The following is an 8,792-nucleotide window of genomic DNA, read 5'->3' on the forward strand; positions in this document are numbered from 1 at the left end:
GGCCCCGAGGTCGCAACACAGATGTCCTTGTGCTGGAGGCTAATGGCTTCAGGATAGACACACTCCAGGGCTAATGAGAATAGGAAAGCATCTTCCTGCTTCTAACCTCATGAAAATTCACTATCAGGAACATTTTTTTCCCTTTTTAATAATGTCTAGGTTTAAGAAAGAGCCACTGTGTAGAAAATTAAAGGCTCTTTGGGGAAAGAAAAATAGGAGAGTCCCACCATCCCCAGGGCAGGACTCTCAGGCCCCAAGTGTTTGCTCTGGAATATGTTCCTATCACTGGGGGTGGGGTGTGAGTTAAGCTCAGTGACACCAAGTGCCTTAATGGTAATGCTGGTAATAACCTAATGGCTTCACAGGGCTATTATCTGTGACCATGGAAGTTGCCTCAGGGCTGCACTGCCCAGGAGTGCTGGAACGCCATTGCTCCAGAAAGCTTTCACCCCAATTATGTTATTTTAGCCTTACAACATTCCTAGTTAGAGGTGGGGGGCAGAACAGCACCCTCAGTTTAACAATATCGACTTTAGGGGGGGATGGAGACAGACCTATGGGCAGAGGTTCCTAACTCCCCACTCTGGATCTGATTTTCCTCCTTCTCCAACCACCTCTGGGTGTTTTGGGGAAAATGAGGTTGCTGTCCTCAGTTTGTACTCATGTAGCATCTGGGGAAGGAGGTTGGGGGGACAAGGGCCTCCCGACTTCTCAGAAGAAAACATTATTTTGTCTCTTGGTAACTGTGACTCTTTGCAAATGTTCTCCAAACTCATGTGTCCTCTGCTCTTGGCTGTTGGTCTTCCTGTCTCTGGGTCTGAAATCTGGGAAGTCTGGACACAAGACCCTGGATTCCCTGGTTTGGGAGAGACAGTTGTTCCTGATGAAATTCACAACCAGGGACAGATCCCACCTCTTCTTGAAACTCATTTAGCCAACAGCGGCAGGAGCAGGAGAAATTATAAAGCAGCCATCATACGCTAAATACTTTTCACCCACAGTCTCACGGTCGACTGTCATTAATCCCATCTCACAGAGGTAAAAATTGAGGCTTGGAGAGGTTGAGAGACTGCAAGGGGAGCTGGGAAATGTAGTTTTCCTGTGTGCTAAGGAAATGGAAAGGGGATTGCTAAGCACCTTGCTGGTTTCAGCTGCACTGCCTTCTAAGACCTCACCTACAGAGCACTGAGATTGAGGTCAAGTTGTTCATTGCTGTATTCCCAGTAGCTATCACATTGCCTGGCACTCAGTAGGTGCTCAGTAAATGTGTGTGAAATGAATGCACAAACAGGGAGACGGCTTCCATTTTGGCCCTGGTTTCTGAGCTTTAGTGTCAGGTGCATGAAGCTGAATGAATCTTACTCTTGATAAGATTTAGGGAGTGGTAGTTCTCATGGTTGGCTCTAGAGTTCAAATTTAACCCCACCTTCATTGACTCATCAAACACCCCAGGGGGCAGCTGGAGTGGCTGCCGTGTCAGAGGTCACCCATGCTTGCAGGGACTTGAAGAATGAGCTGCAGGTGTTTGCAGTAAGTGTCTTCTGTGTGCGGAGAGGAGTGCCAAGGGGCATGGGTGGGATTCCCCAGCAGTCATCACGCGGGAGTAGTCCCAAAGAGTAGGGGGAGAATCAAGAGGGTTTCTGGGGTGCAGAAGTTTCAGAAAGGTAAGAGTTATCCTCCAAATGGGAAGGATCATGGTTAGAACTGAGTATGAATACCCATCTGTCCCTGCCCCCAACTTTTATAGTAAAGAGTGACCAAGGTTTAGTGCATGCATCTAGCTGCCACTTGGAGCAAAATGGGAAGTGAAGCTTTGCTTGGTTCCAAGTGAGAGATTGATTTCCTGGGTCAGGAAGCTGATTCCCACCGTCTGGGAGATGTGGGTGCAGTCAGTGACCCTGAAGGGCTGTAGATCTGTGGTGTCTCCTACTCCTAGGGTTGGAAGCCTATTCTCCCAACTTTCCCCACCCTGTACCTTTTGCCAGGTTTTAGTGTCCCCAAGCCATGGATGCTGGAGTCCCTGACAGAGCGAGGTAGCCAGGTTGAGCAGTGTTGGGGGAAAACCTCTGGGGACCTTAAGTTTCAGGGACTTGGAAAGTATCCAGTTGCAGACAGGTTACAAAATAGGCATTGAGAAGATGTTCAATAGGTTCTCCATTAATTTGGGGAAAGAATGGAAGAATTTTGTAAAGCATCTCCACTTTTATTAGTGACAATGGTAATAATGAAAAAAGGGACTCCTGGTGGCTCAGTCGATTAAGTCATCTGACTCTTGATTTTGGCTCAGGTCCTGATCTCAAGGTAGTGAGATTGTGCCTCGAGTCAGGCTCCACACCCAGCTGGGGGTCTGCTTCTACCACTCCTGAGCCTGGTTTTTCCTGTCAGGGTTACTTGGTCAACGTCTGTTTTTCTTGGTGAGCGGTGAGCCCCAGGACAAAACCTGCTTTTCTTGCAGTCATATCTTTACTGCTCACATGGTAGAACTTTATTCATGTTTGCTGAAAAAATAAGTCAAGAAACCAAAGTGTCAGTTTCTCTAGGACCTCTGACAGGCTTCCTGCAGACTGGGGAGTGGTGGTTCTCATGGGACATCTAAATTAAAGTTGACCCACATTAGACACAGAGGGAGGGACCCAAGAACCCTGGTCTCCCACTGCTATATCTTTCTGACGACTCCTTCTTCTTTTGAAAGTCAGTTCTATACTGATTACAAACTGCTGTGTAACAAACTTCCCCCAAACTTAGTAGCTGTTTTAGTCAGTGTTCTCTAGGAAAACAGAACCAAAAGGATATATATATATATATATGTATATATACATATATATATATATATATATATATATATATATATATATATAAAGAACACACACACACACATATATATATGATTTTTTTTTTAGTACTTGGCTCATGTGATTATGGAGACTGAGAAGTTCCACCATCTGCTGTCTGCAAGCTGGAGAAACAGGAAAGCTGGTGGTTGTCGCGTCAAGTCCAAAGGCCTGAAAACTAGGAAAGCCGATGGTGTAAGTCTGAGTCCAAAGGCCCAACATTTGGGGGGCCAATGGTGTAAGTCCCAGTCTGAGCCTGAAAGCCTAAGAACCAGGAGAACCAATGCCTGAGGCAGGAGGCAATGGGTGTCCTAGCTCAAGCAAAGAGAGAGATTGGCCCTTCTTCTGCTTTTTTGTTCTATTCCTGCCCTAGATGGATTGGATGATGCTCAGTCATGTCTATAAGGAGATCTTTTTACTCAGTCTGCTGATTCAAATGGTAATCTCTTCTGGAAACACCCCCCCCCATTAACATTTCACCAGCTATCTAGTCATCTCTTAGCCCAGTCAAGTTGACAAACAGATTGACCATCACAAGTGTACCTCTTGTCAACTTGACACCCACACCGATTTCCGTAAATCACACTTAATCTCCAAATAAAGACAATCATAAGGTCATAATTCCACCTAACATGATACAGCTGTGCCGCATATGAGCCCAAACACACTAACTCCTTCCCCAGAAGAGGAGGCAAAGTCCTTGAGTGCTGTTTACTCTTCTCCTTGATGCCCCATAACTTAAACACTGGGATATAAAATCAACAATTCATGAATACTGACAGTAAGTCAGAACATTTTATGTTACTTGATAAGTGAATAAAGACTTGATAAGGGAATAAAGAGAAAAGAAAACAAAGATATTTGCTTAATATATGTACGTAGACACACAAACATTCACAACAAATAAAGAGGAAATGCTGATGATCATTGCCGTCCTCATTTCTGTCACTGGTCACATGGTCATAGTTGGTATTTATAACTACCTTCTTCTACTGCACATTCTGTATTCCCTCTGCCTTCAGTAAGCCTCTCAGCTAGTGATGGTCTTTTACTTGGTAGGATGATCCAAACCTTCATACCTGAAGATTTGGGCCATTCACAGTTCTGCCTGAGTTTGGCTATTATAGTTTTCCATTGACTTTAATCAAAGGGCAACACTAAGAGATTCTCTAAGGGATCTTCTGGATTCTAGGAATACTCTTCAGCACTCCATTGTGGAGTAATAGTTCAGTTTCTCCTTGGAAGTCAGGATCAATCACCCCAGCCAGTGCAATGATTTCCTTTTTTGCCCGTTGACTTGAAGCTTGAAGAGGCTTGAAGATCCCAAAGTCTCTGGGTGGCAGTCTTAGCTTCCAGTTAACGTGATCATTGTTGCATCTCCTAGTGGTTGTCTTTGTCCCTTGGGAACTAAGACTTTTAGCCCAGTGGAGCATAAAGTCTCTAGAACAGAAAGCAAAAATATTGCTAGTGAGTCACTAGGGTTAATAGTGAGTGGTGCCACTCCCATTTCCACCCCTCCATTTTTGGGCTGTGAATAAGATTTGGGGAGTAGTAGTTCTTTTCTTTTCTTTTCTTTTTTTTGAAGATTTTATTTATTTATTTAACACAGAGAGAGATCACAGCAGGCAGAGAGGCAGGCAGAGAGAGGGAGGGAAGCAGGCTCCCTGCTGAGCAGAGAGTCGGATGCGGGGCTGGATCCCAGGACCCTGAGATCATGACCTGAGCCGAAGGCAGAGGCTTAACCCACTGAGCCACCCAGGTGCCCCTGGGGAGTGGTAGTACTTATGTTTCTCCAGTAGACAGGAGAAACTGCCTACTGGAGAAACAACACCGTATATTGGAGGCCGATTCAGAGCATACACAGCCTTCTGGACAACCTTGCCCCAGCCCTACAAAGCTTTGCCATCTAGCTGACAGTGTAGTGAGTCTTCGAAGGGCCATTCCACTGTTCTATCAAGCCAGCAGCTTCGGGATGGTGGGGAAGATGATAAGATGAGTGACTTCCATGATCATGGGCTCATTGCCACATTTCTTTTGCTGTAAGTTAGTTCCTTGGTCAGAAACAACGTCGTTGCATGGAACACCATGACAGTGAGTGAGGTTTCTCTAAATCCACATATGATAGTTTTGGTAGAAGTATTACATGCAGGGGAGGTAAGTCTATATCCAGAATAAGCATCTATTTCAGTAAGGGCAAAAACCTGCCCCTTCATGACAGAAGTGATCCAGTGTAACCAACTTACTAGCAGTAGCTGGCTGATCCCCTTGGGGAATGGTGCATACTAGGGGCTCTGTGTCGGTCTCTGCTGCTGGCAAATTGGGCACTCAGCAATGGCCATAGCCAAGTTGGTCTTGGTAAGTGGAAGTCATGTTGCTGAGCCCATAAAGAAATTTCATCCCTGCCACAAGAGCCATTTTATTCATGAACCCATTGGGCAATGACAGGGTGGCTGAGGAGAGAGGTTGACTGGTATCATGGAAGGGGTCATCCTATCCACTTGGTTATGAAAGTCTTCCTCTGCTGAGATTACCTTTTGGTGAGCATTCATGTGAAACAGAAATATCTTCACCTTTTTTTGCCCATTGAGAGTAGACTATCCACATACCTCTTCCTCAAATTCTGTTGTCACCAATTTTTAAATCACATTCCTTCCAACCATCCAGATAAACCATTGGCCACAGCTCATGAATCAGTATATAGCCATACATCTGGTCGTTTTTCCTGCCAACAAAAGTGGACAACAAGGTGCACGGTCCAAAGTTTTGCCCACTTTGTCTGCCCTCTTTGGGAGTTCGTCTTTGGGACCGTGTCTTCAGGGATGTCCCAGGGGAGGACTGCCATGCTGTGGCTGTCCACTCTGGGAGTTAACATGCATATTGTGCAGAGCCGCCCACAAACCAGGTCTGAGTTCTTCCCTTCCTCTCTCAGCCAAGGGTAGGGAACTCCCCATGTGGTATATAGGCTTGGAGAGAAAGCAGTATAGCAAGAATAGGGACCATGGGCATTTGGGACATCCCTTCCTGTAACTTACTTGTGCCTTCAGGGCCTGATTTTGTCTGATCTCATTTATACCACTTTCATATGATGGGAGAGTGTGGTGTGGACACCCAACTTTATGGCTTGGCGGGTCACCTGACACCCAGAAATAATGTTTTACCAGCTATCTGGGCATCCCTTAGCCCACTCAAGTTGACACATAAAATCAATCACCACACTAACTGAAAACAACAATTTATTATTAACTCTCACATTTTTGTAGGTTGACTAGACTCAGTTCACTTGGGGTCTCTCATGTGGTTCTAGCCAGATGGTGGCTGGCGTTGGAATCATCCAAAAGCTTGGCAGGGCTGATTCCAAGATGGCTTCTTCATGCACATGTCTGGTGCCTCATTTGAGATGCCCCAGAATTCCCAGCGGCTGTTCAGCAATCTCTCCTCTTTTTTTTTTTTTTTTTAAGATTTATTTGTTTATTTGAGAGGGAGAGAGGGAGAAAGAGAAAGGTAGCTAGCAAATGTGTTGCAGAGGGAGAGAATCTTCAAGAAGACTCCCCACTGAGTGCAGAGTATGACATGGGACTTGATCTCATGACCCATGTGATCACGATCTGACCAAAACAGGGAACTGGATGCTTAACCAACTGAGCCACCCAGACACCCCAATCTCTCCCTCTTTATGCAGCCTCTCCATGTGGCTAGCTTGGGCTTCTTCACAGCATGGAGGACGAGTTGGACTTCTTACATGGTGGCTGGCTTTCTCTGGAGTGTTCCAAGAGTCTTAGGTAGAAGTTACAAAGTTTCTTGTGACCCAGCCTGGGAAGCTACACAGTGTCACTTCCATCATGACTAAAAGCAAATCACAAGCCAGCTTGGATTTAAGGGGAGGCACCATGTGAAGGTGTGAATGTCAGGAGGTGTGGCTGCTGGGGGGTCATCTCTGAGGACCAACTACTACAGGGGAGAAGAGGAAATGTGGTGAAGTAGGCAGGCCAGAAGACTTGATACTGGCTCTACCGGTCCAGAAATGGACTAGATGGTCTGGAAGGTTCTTTTAGTACCGACAGACCTGGGCTTGGGTCTCTGGAAGCTCAAGGCCAGCTTTGTCCTCCAGGCTGGGTCTTTGGTGGGGTAGGTGGACCAGTGACCTGTCACCAACTCCCAGAGTCTGTGACCCCCAGCTAGGCTCCCAGCCATGAGAATTGAGAACAGCTGGAGCTTTAAAGCCTTGGTTTCAGAAAAAAATAATCGCCCTCCCTAGCCATCTCTAGGCACATTATTCACAAGTTCGTTACTGTTTAATTTAATTACCAAATGTCAGACGAATGCCATTTATCCTGCCTTCTCACCAGAGGTTTACCTATTTATTTTACATTTCAAATGAATTGCTCATTATTCTGTCATTTGGGTCTTTATTTTGTAATTCATTTGGCAAGTCCCGGCAGGTTGAAAATGATGCTGTATTGAACAGAGTACCTTCTGGGCCCAGTCCCAGGGGTCCCTTCCCTGAAAGCCACCCCCGCCTCCCAGTGTCCCTCCTCGGGAGGCCAGCCTGGACACTCTCCACCTTCCTGACGGGTAATGGAGAGAGGCAGCATTCTGCTCTTCTCTCAAGTCCAAACCCCACATCCATGATGCACAGATATGCACGCCAAAGGCTAAGGAAGGCAAGAAGCTCAGGACAGAGAGTTCAACTGTCCATGCCATAGGTGGGTTGCCCATTTGTGCTGATTCCCATGCTGTGGTCCCTAGCCATGGCCCTCACCGACCAAATCATTTATTGTGGTGCTTGAGGCTACAAGTCCAAGTATCTTCAGTTCAAGAAGTTGGAAGATGAGGTCCCCAGATGCCTGGGCGTCTATGGTGAAGGGATTCCATAGGCCACCGGCTTCTTTGAAGTGATGGTAGCGCGGGGACATTAGTTCACTCCAAGAAGAGAGGTGATGGCTACATAAACATGGAGAGCAAGTTTCTGAAGCTGGTGGCCTCCATCCAAGCTGCTTTGGATGGGCCAGTGACCTTGGCCCAGACCCTCACAGCAGATGCTTCAAGACAGGAAGGATTGGAAGGTCTTGTGGATGCCTGGTCTTTCCTTGATGTCCCTTGTGGCCACTGAGTGGGGGCAGAAACTGACACCCCTGATCCTTGCATGTGCATGTGTGTCTGTCTGTCTGTGTGAGTATCTGTGTGTGTAGGTGTCTCTGTGTGTGTATGTGTGTGTGTGTGTGTATGTCCCTGCGAGGGTAGCTCTGTACCCTGTCTTGCTCCTTCCTCTCCCTGCTTTTTCCCTTCTTCCCACATCCCCACTCCTCTGGCTACTTTCTGGCATTTGGAGTGGTCCTTCTCCTGGTTTCCTTCTCAGACGGTAGCAAAGAGAAGGATCTAGGTGATGAGTTGCAGGTTTCAACAGTGCTGGCAACAGCTCACTATTCAATAAACATTGGAGGAGTTAAAAAAAAATAATAAAGAAAGCAAGCTCGGGATGGGCCGTGCAATGAACAGACTTTGGTTAGAGTTCCTCCTTTGCCGCTTGGTTATCATCCTTGGACCTTCATTCCCTTGGGCAGATGGCTTAACTTCTCTGAGCCCATTTAGTTGTCTGTAAAATGGGAGGGTTGCAGATTTTGGCTTCTGCAGGGTGGTTGGGAAGGTTCAGTGGAATGAGGCATGTCCAGTGCTCCCCCACTGCTGGGCACATAGGTAGCGCTCCCTGAGGGAGGCATGAGCTCATTTTCTCTTAACCTCAAAGTAAACTAGGATGACCCAAATCAGCCCTTGCCAAGTGCAGGGGATTAAAGTCTGAGGACTTGAGAAAATTAATGCAACAGGCAGTACCAGGAACCCACCAGGCTGGTGCTGACTCCATCCCTCAGCCTCAAGTCTGGCCGGCAGGCTCCCAGTTGCCGATGTGTCCCTACAGCCCTCTCAGGCTTCTTCACCGCTGCCTAAGAATGGGTGCTGAGCCAG

At 46.8% G+C, this 8,792-nt stretch overlaps 1 pseudogene; it reads left to right on the forward strand.

The window, feature by feature from the left end:
- The first annotated feature begins 7,561 nt into the window (after window positions 1-7,561).
- Window positions 7,562-7,941, forward strand: LOC111154836 (annotated as a pseudogene).
- Window positions 7,942-8,792: the final 851 nt, after the last annotated feature.

Source organism: Enhydra lutris, unplaced genomic scaffold (genome assembly GCF_002288905.1).
Source record: "Enhydra lutris kenyoni isolate GAN:26980312 unplaced genomic scaffold, ASM228890v2 scaffoldscaffold38, whole genome shotgun sequence".
Taxonomy (NCBI): domain Eukaryota; kingdom Metazoa; phylum Chordata; class Mammalia; order Carnivora; family Mustelidae; genus Enhydra; species Enhydra lutris.